Raw genomic sequence first — 10,275 nt, forward strand, 5'->3', positions numbered from 1 at the left:
CAATAAAACAAGTAATTCATTTTGTCATTCATTTGGATTTGTATGATTTACTCGAATCCACTTGCTGTGATCACAATGTATTTGCTGACAGGCAATGTATTGTGCTTGGCGATTTCAATTCAAATGTGCAGTTACTACCCAGGAAAAGTGCACTTTTGCCCTGTATACCTTTAATCAGTTATTTGGCCTGAAACAACTGATTGCTAAGCCAATCACAGTGTGTATTGACAGTAAATCAACTTTGATTTTTGATTATTGTATAAGACCAAGAAAAAAATATGTCAGTCAGGAGATATTTGTTTTAGTGATGGTAACCTACTGTACTCGTAAGAAAAAGATTTTAAAAAACACCAGGTAATACCTACTGTATGTGAAGATACGGTTTATGAAACAATACTCAAAGGAACGTTTTTTAGAAGTCCTTGGTCATTTTGATTGGTCTGATGTATTCAATTGTGACGATGTTGATCAAGCTTGGTATCCTTTTAAAGAGATGTTGCGTTCTGACCTTGACTCTCTGGCCCCAATGAAACAAATTTGAATCAAACAGAGGTCAGGGAAATATTAGACCTAATTAGGATAATGGATCGCACCTGTCTGAATTCAGAAGGACAAATCTACAACAAGATTATGATGGTTATATATTAAATGTATAATCTAGGCAAGACGCAAGATGGATAAGGGCAAATCCCAGTATTACATAGACACTGTAAATGACAACTTACATCAGCTCTGTGTGGAAAACTTTAAAGGATATTGGCTCAAAAACTGCTCATAAGGTAAAATACTGTGGTATTGTCCTGGATATGGATGATTTTTTATTCTATGACGAAGCAAAGATTGCAGTCATTTTAACACATTATTTACCACTAACTGTAGCCTCATTCCTGGTAATAAAGTTACTGACCTGCTCTGGAATCTAAGGCCAGTCCTTTATTGAAAACGTTTGCCATAGCAAAAATATCAGAAATGCGTTGTTTGAGCTTTGTATGTTAACGTAAGACGAAGTTTCCAATCTATTATGCTCAATGAGCACAAACAAAGTAACTGGTTTTGATAACCTTCCTGCAAGATTCATTAAGGATAGTGCCTGTGTCACTGCTAAAATAATAACGCACATTGTAAACCTTTCTATTAGTAGTGGTAAATTCCCCAATCATCTCAAGACAGCCTGGGTTGTTCCTCTCGAGAAGAGTAGCAAAACAGATGTGGGTAACTACAGGCCTGTGTTGATCCTCAGCACCTTATCTAAAGTTGTTGAGAGATTAGTTCTCAATCAACTTGAGGTTTACCTTCTCGAGCACAAACTACTTTAGGGACTTCAATCTGGTTTTAGAACAGCTCATTCAACTGATACTTGCCTTATTGACCTTTTTGATCATATCAAGCAATAATTTGACAAGGGGAACTATACAGTCAAGTTGGACTTGCAGAAAGCGTTTGACACTGTGGAATATGACATTCTTCCGATGAAACGGAAATGCGTGGGTCTAAGTGATGAGGCCGTAAATTGGTTTTGGGCTAACCTCACCAACAGAACACAAGTATGTAATGTTGGTGATGCTTGGTCAGAGGCCAAAGACATATCCTGTGGAGTACTGCAGGGATCAATCTTAGGGCCATTCTTATTCCTTATCTAAGTCAATGAATTGTCACTACATTTGGTCAAAACTGAATAAAGTTAGTTTGGAGCAAAGCATAGATTGGCTGACAAGATGCAGGTGAACTGTGCAGGCAAGGACATTTAATCAAAGATGAGTGTCACTTATCTTGGTCTATCCCTGAATCAATCTCTATCTGGAGATTACATAGCTGCTAAAATCCTTTCTAAAACAGCAAACAAACTGACATTTCTATATCGCAACACTAGATCCTTTAACTTGTTGCCTCACCCTCGATTCAATGTCACTTTGACTATGTCCAACCCCCCCCCCCCCCCCCCCCCCCTCGTATAGCGGGCTATCAAAAAAGCTCAGGAAGAGACTGCAGGTCATGCAAAATAATGTTATCAGGTACATTCTGAATGTCCCTCCCAAGAGTAAACAGTACTGCGATGAACACGTTTTTCTATACAGGCATTTATCTATGGAATAGCCTTCCCTTGGAGATCAAGCCAACAAATCATAGAAAGACTATAACAAGCAGGCAAAGGTTTTAATCTGGATCAGGTTGTCTGTCTAACACTGCCACCTTGTGCCTCCTTTTGTTACTGCTACTGCTGGTCATGTTTTTTTTTTACAGATAGGGATGATGTGCAATGAACTTGTTTTTTACAGTTAGGAATGATGTGCAATGAATTTGTATCTTTAAAGTTAGGGTGATGTGCAATAATCGAGGTTGTATTTTTAAGGTTAGGGTGATGTTTAGATCCACTTTTTACGATGTCAATATGAATGAATGTAATGTGTTTGTTTGTAATTGTGTCTTTTAATCAGTAGATGTTCTACATGTTTTTACCATCGAGGACCACTTTGGAAACAAGTGTTTTAATTAATATTTTGAAGTGCTATGCTCTGAGAACATATTGTACATATTTATAAATACAATATTGTACATATTGTTGTATATGTCTTTTGCCCAAATAAAATTCAATTAAAAAAATATGCATTAACTTGCTGTCACTTTTTTATACAAGGAACTGACTAATGATCTGTTTGTATTAAATACTCAACTACACCTCCCGGAGCATGATTTCATGCCAATTTAGTAATTGTTTTCTCTTCATAATGAATTCAAGCAGATTTACACTTTTTTTGTATTATTATGAGACTGTTTGAGACTGTTTGGCATCCCGTTAGATGCTGCCATTATACTATTTGACCACAAGGTGGAACCAAAGACCTGAACAATCAGACAGACTATAGCAATCTAATACTGTTTTATCCCTAATATAATGTCAAATTCAGTTTTCGACATTTTAATGATGAAATTGTATTTTTGCAATACAGTATACAAAGAATGGTTAAGATTATGGATTTTGAGGAACTATGTTTGCAATTTCCCTGTTTTACAGTAGGCTGCTAACTGTATGAATTTCTAATTGACTGAGTAGAGTAATAACCAGAGGTGGGTTGTTTCTATTCACTGTTAGGAAACCAAAACCGTCCCTCTGGCAGTCCATTGATCACACTCCATATTCTAGCTAATTACCGGAAGCATCTACCTCTGAGTGGAGTAGTATTACCCGTAGTTGGGTTATTTTGACCAGGAGAAGCTCGTGAGTAAATGCTGCAATACAAGATTGATTTGATTGAGTCCATTGTAGTTGTTGTGGTTGGTTATTGTATATCACGTCTCAAGTCTGTACTTCTACCATTGGCATAATCTAGCAATATCTCATGTGGTTAGTTGCCAAATAGATGCTCCTTGTACTGTCGATAGGGCACTGTTTCGGTTAATCATGTCACATGACTTGTAGTTGAACCTTTGTTTAAAGACTTTTCATCAAAATGTCCCCTTTCTTTTTCTGTCAGATGGTCCAGCACCATCCTCATCCTCATCACTTTCATTTTTGGTCTAATTGTCGTTTCTGGAAAAGGCTTAAAATAAAGGTTAGAATCCAGGTCAGGTGACATGATTAACCAAAACACAGGGGCCTAATCTATTGAATATGATACTGTTGCAATAGGGCTACTGTTCTGTTATTTGAGTTCCTGTCTTGTTTACATTGTACGGTTTATGATTTTATAAGAATCGCCCCAATGGCGACAGCAGGTCTTCCCGGGGTCCGACACATAACGAAAAAAAGACACTACAGGAAAAAATACCTCACATACTTTTATATGTAAAAATGGAATAAAAAACTACAACTAAAGACAAAAATGTAAAACAACAAAAAATAAAAAATACAACTAAAGATGAATAATGTGTGTGTGTGTGTGTGTGTGTGTGTGCATCTGTCATTTACACATACAGTGTCAGTACATACACACAAACATTTGGTCACATGAGGGAGAGGAATTGTGCCGTGAGGTGTTGCTTTATTGTTTAAAAAAAAAAACAGGTTTGCTGTTTACTAGCGCTATATGAGATGGAGGGGAGTTCCGTGCAATCATGTCTTTACATAATACTGTACGTTTTCTTGAATTTCTGGACCTGGGGACTGTGAAGTGACCCCTGGTGGCATGTCTTGTGGGGTAAGTATGTCTGTCAGAGCTATATGTAAGTTGATTATACAGACAATCTGGAATTTCCAACACATGGATATTTCTCACAAAAACAAGGTTTGATGCAGTCAATCTTTCATCTACTTTGAGCCAAGAGAGACTGACATGCATACGGTTGAGATTAGCCCTCTGTGTACATTGAAGGGCTATACGTGTTGCATAGTTCTGGGCAAGCTGCTCCTTCTTTGCAGCACTTGACCATATCATTGGGCAATAGTCAAGATAAGATAAAACTGGAGCCTGCAGGACTTGTTGGGTCGACTGTGGTGTTAAAAAGGATGAGCATATCTTTATCTTTTTTTTATTTTTTATTTTACCTTTATTTAACCAGGTAGGCAAGTTGAGAACAAGTTCTCATTTACAATTGCGACCTGGCCAAGATAAAGCAAAGCAGTTCGACAGATACAACAACACAGAGTTACACATGGAGTAAAACAAACATACAGTCAATAATAAAGTATAAACAAGTCTATATACAATGTGAGCAAATGAGGTGAGAAGGGAGGTAAAGGCAAAAAAAGGCCTTGGTGGCAAGGTAAATACAATATAGCAAGTAAAACACTGGAATGGTAGTTTTGCAATGGAAGAATGTGCAAAGTAGAAATAAAAATAATGGGGTGCAAAGGAGCAAAATAAATAAATAAATTAAATACAGTTGGGAAAGAGGTAGTTGATAGGGCTAAATTATATGTGGGCTATGTACAGGTGCAGTAATCTGTGAGCTGCTCTGACAGTTGGTGCTTAAAGCTAGTGAGGGAGATAAGAGTTTCCAGTTTCAGAGATTTTTGTAGTTCGTTCCAGTCATTGGCAGCAGAGAACTGGAAAGAGAGGCGGCCAAAGAAAGAATTGGTTTTGGGGGTGACTAGAGAGATATACCTGCTGGAGCGTGTGCTACAGGTGGGAGATGCTATGGTGACCAGCGAGCTGAGATAAGGGGGGACTTTACCTAGCAGGGTCTTGTAGATGACATGGAGCCAGTGGGTTTGGCGACGAGTATGAAGCGAGGGCCAGCCAACGAGAGCGTACAGGTCGCAATGGTGGGTAGTGTATGGGGCTTTGGTGACAAAACGGATTGCACTGTGATAGACTGCATCCAGTTTGTTGAGTAGGGTATTGGAGGCTATTTTGTAAATTACATCGCCAAAGTCGAGGATTGGTAGGATGGTCAGTTTTACAAGGGTATGTTTGGCAGCATGAGTGAAGGATGCTTTGTTGCGAAATAGGAAGCCAATTCTAGATTTAACTTTGGATTGGAGATGTTTGATATGGGTCTGGAAGGAGAGTTTACAGTCTAACCAGACACCTAAGTATTTGTAGTTGTCCACGTATTCTAAGTCAGAGCCGTCCAGAGTAGTGATGTTGGACAGGCGGGTAGGTGCAGGTAGTGATCGGTTGAAGAGCATGCATTTAGTTTTACTTGTATTTAAGAGCAGTTGGAGGCCACGGAAGGAGAGTTGTATGGCATTGAAGCTTGCCTGGAGGGTTGTTAACACAGTGTCCAAAGAAGGGCCGGAAGTATACAGAATGGTGTCGTCTGCGTAGAGGTGGATCAGAGACTCACCAGCAGCAAGAGCGACCTCATTGATGTATACAGAGAAGAGAGTCGGTCCAAGAATTGAACCCTGTGGCACCCCCATAGAGACTGCCAGAGGTCCGGACAACAGACCCTCAGATTTGACACACTGAACTCTATCAGAGAAGTAGTTGGTGAACCAGGCGAGGCAATCATTTGAGAAACCAAGGCTGTTGAGTCTGCCGATGAGGATGTGGTGATTGACAGAGTCGAAAGCCTTGGCCAGATCAATGAATACGGCTGCACAGTAATGTTTCTTATCGATGGCGGTTAAGATATCGTTTAGGACCTTGAGCGTGGCTGAGGTGCACCCATGACCAGCTCTGAAACCAGATTGCATAGCAGAGAAGGTATGGTGAGATTCAAAATGGTCGGTAATCTGTTTGTTGACTTGGCTTTCGAAGACCTTAGAAAGGCATGGTAGGATAGATATAGGTCTGTAGCAGTTTGGGTCAAGAGTGTCCCCCCCTTTGAAGAGGGGGATGACCGCAGCTGCTTTCCAATCTTTGGGAATCTCAGACGACACGAAAGAGAGGTTGAACAGGCTAGTAATAGGGGTGGCAACAATTTCGGCAGATAATTTTAGAAAGAAAGGGTCCAGATTGTCTAGCCCGGCTGATTTGTAGGGGTCCAGATTTTGCAGCTCTTTCAGAACATCAGCTGAATGGATTTGGGAGAAGGAGAAATGGGGAAGGCTTGGGCGAGTTGCTGTTGGGGGTGCAGTGCTGTTGACAGGGGTAGGAGTAGCCAGGTGGAAAGCATGGCCAGCAGTAGAAAAATGCTTATTGAAATTTTCAATTATGGTGGATTTATCAGTGGTGACAGTGTTTCCTATCTTCAGTGCAGTGGGCAGCTGGGAGGAGGTGTTCTTATTCTCCATGGACTTTACAGTGTCCCAGAACTTTTTTGAGTTAGTGTTGCAAGAAGCAAATTTCTGCTTGAAAAAGCTAGCCTTGGCTTTTCTAACTGCCTGTGTATAATGGTTTCTAGCTTCCCTGAACAGCTGCATATCACGGGGGCTGTTCGATGCTAATGCAGAACGCCATAGGACGTTTTTGTGTTGATTAAGGGCAGTCAGGTCTGGGGAGAACCAAGGGCTATATCTGTTCCTGGTTCTAAATTTCTTGAATGGGGCATGTTTATTTAAGATGGTTAGGAAGGCATTTTTAAAAAATATCCAGGCATCCTCTACTGACGGGATGAGGTCAATATCCTTCCAGGATACCCCGGCCAGGTCGATTAGAAAGGCCTGCTCGCTGAAGTGTTTCAGGGAGCGTTTTACAGTGATGAGAGGAGGTCGTTTGACCGCTGACCCATTACGGATGCAGGCAATGAGGCAGTGATCGCTGAGATCTTGGTTGAAGACAGCAGAGGTGTATTTAGAGGGGAAGTTGGTTAGGATGATATCTATGAGGGTGCCCGTGTTTAAGGCTTTGGGGAGGTACCTGGTAGGTTCATTGATAATTTGTGTGAGATTGAGGGCATCAAGTTTAGATTGTAGGATGGCTGGGGTGTTAAGCATGTTCCAGTTTAGGTCGCCTAGCAGCACGAGCTCTGAAGATAGATGGGGGGCAATCAGTTCACATATGGTGTCCAGAGCACAGCTGGGGGCAGAGGGTGGTCTATAGCAGGCGGCAACGGTGAGAGACTTGTTTTTAGAAAGGTGGATTTTTAAAAGTAGAAGTTCAAATTGTTTGGGTACAGACCTGGATAGTAGGACAGAACTCTGCAGGCTATCTTTGCAGTAAATTGCAACACCGCCCCCTTTGGCAGTTCTATCTTGTCTGAAAATGTTGTAGTTTGGAATTAAAATGTCTGAATTTTTGGTGGTCTTCCTAAGCCAGGATTCAGACACAGCTAGAACATCCGGGTTGGCAGAGTGTGCTAAAGCAGTGAAAAGAACAAACTTAGGGAGGAGGCTTCTAATGTTAACATGCATGAAACCAAGGCTATTACGGTTACAGAAGTCGTCAAAAGAGAGCGCCTGGGGAATAGGAGTGGAGCTAGGCACTGCAGGGCCTGGATTCACCTCTACATCGCCAGAGGAACATAGGAGGAGTAGAATAAGGGTGCGACTGAAAGCAATAAGAATTGGTCGTCTAGAACGTCTGGAACAGAGAGTAAATGGAGGTTTCTGGGGGCGATAAAATAGCATCAAGGTATAATGTACAGACAAAGGTAAGGTAGGATGTGAATACAGTGGAGGTAAACCTAGGTATTGAGTGATGAAGAGAGAGATATTGTCTCTAGAAACATCATTGAAACCAGGAGATGTCATTGCATATGTGGGTGGTGGAACTAATAGGTTGGATAAGGTATAGTGAGCAGGACTAGAGGCTCTACAGTGAAATAAGCCAATAAACACTAACCAGAACAGCAATGGACAAGACATATTGACATTAAGGAGAGGCATGCTTAGTCGAGTGATCAAAAGGGTCCAGTGAGTGGAGAGGTTGGTTTAGGGTCACGGCGATTTAGACAGCTAGCCAAGCCAACCGGTAGCAAGCTAGCATAGGATGGAGTCTGTTGTTAGCCACCTCTTGCGTTCGGTCAGTAGATTAGTGGGGTTCCGTGTGGTAGAGGGGATTAATCCAAATCACACAACAACAAAAATAAGAACAATAGATATAGTTATAGAGGCCCGAGAAGAAAACATAATAATTCAAATAAATAAATTGTCCGATTGTCTATTCAGATAGCAGCCGGAAAGACAGCTAACGGTTAGCGGGCCGCAGATGGGCGTTCCGGTAACGTCGCGACAGAGGAGCCAGCCGGGTCTCCTTCAGGTATCTCAGACAGACCTCTCCCCATCTTGAATCAATTGAATCAATATGCCATGACAATTTGTGACACCAAGAAGTTAAGTCTTCTCAACTTGCTCAACAGCCACATAATTCATTACCAGATTCAGCTGAGGTCTAGAATTTAAGGTATGATTTGTACTAAATACAATGCTTTTAGTTTTAGATATGTTCAGGACTAGTTTATTACTAGCCACCCATGCCAAATTGACTGCAGCTCTTTGTTTAGGGTTGCAGTGATTTCACTAGCTGTGGTTGCTAATGTTTATAATGTTGAATCATCAGCATACACAGGCTTTGTTTAAATCTAGTAGTAGATCATTAGTAAAAATATAACAGTAAAGGGCCAAGAAAGCTGCCTTGCGGGATACCACACTTGACATGTTTTACATTAGAGAAGATGAGATTAAAGAAGACCCTCTATGAAGGGTTGTGTATTTGTAGATGGTCAAACACCTGTACAATGTATGTGTGTGTGCGTGTGTGCATGCATGTGTGTGCATACATGTGCTCGTGGCGTGTGTCCAAAACCTTTAGATTAGTTTGATGTTTCAGTTAGTGTTGGCATGAGCGGAAGGGAATTGAGGTCTGCTAGAGGTATAGCAGCCTTTGTAAACACTTGGCCAGAGTGAGTCTTGTGTTGTGTACCACCATGGACGCTTTAATTGAAGTGGGCTACTTCCTTCCTGCCTGCCAATTAGTAAAACACTCCTTGAGCTTTAAAGGGAGAAAACCCGAAGGGTGCAACTGTCTAGAGGGTTCTTTGAAATATGCACGGGATAAAAATGAATAACTTCCATCCATGGGCATCCAACATCAAGGAAGCAAATAATTAGTTAGTTAGGATTTTTTTTGGCCCTGTTTTTGAACTCGTACCACATACAGTTTTATCAGGTCAAGGTAATGTGATCATGATGAAGCTCTAAGAAGGGCTCGGCTCAACGCTGGAAGGCCCTAGAAAGGCCTATGACAGCATAGGGCAGTATGTATGCTACGCAGTTCTACTCAGGCCTAATCGCATATCAGCTACAGTATGTCATTGTGTGAAAAATATAAATGATTTCAAAATATGTACTGTATTAACACTTTACCACTGATTTATTTTGATAATTATGATTCAACAACAACAAAAAGCCAGGACTATTCTACTTGTAGTTAAATAGCCATCAAATTGTTATTGGTTTTTCTAATATAGAATATATTTTATATGGATTTCAGGTTGCTTTTGTAAAATTGAATGTAAAATTGCAATGGCGTTGATTCTACAAGTGTCTGGAACTCTATTGGAGGGATGCAAGCGACACCACTCTTCCACAAGAAATTCCATCACTTGGTGTTTTGTTGATGGTGGTAGAAAACACTGTCTCAGCCGCCGCTCCAGAATCTCCCATAAGTGTTCAATTGGGATGAGATCTGGTGACTGAGACGGCCACGGCATACGGTTTACATCGTTTTCATGCTCATAAAACCATTCAGTTACCACACCTGCTGAGGAGTATTTCTGTCTGTAGTAACGCCTTCTTGTGGAGAAAAACCCATTCTGATTGACTGGGCCTTGGCTCCCCAGTGGATGGGCCTGGCAGCCAAGTGGGTGGGCCTATGCCCTCCAAGACCCACCTACTGTATGGCTGCACCCCTGCCCAGTCATTTGAAATCCATAGATTAGGTCCTAATTTATTTATTTTGATTGACTGATTTCCTTGTTGGTGACTGTCCTTTGTACTGCTGTACATTT

Source organism: Oncorhynchus mykiss, chromosome 16 (genome assembly GCF_013265735.2).
Source record: "Oncorhynchus mykiss isolate Arlee chromosome 16, USDA_OmykA_1.1, whole genome shotgun sequence".
NCBI lineage: Eukaryota > Metazoa > Chordata > Actinopteri > Salmoniformes > Salmonidae > Oncorhynchus > Oncorhynchus mykiss.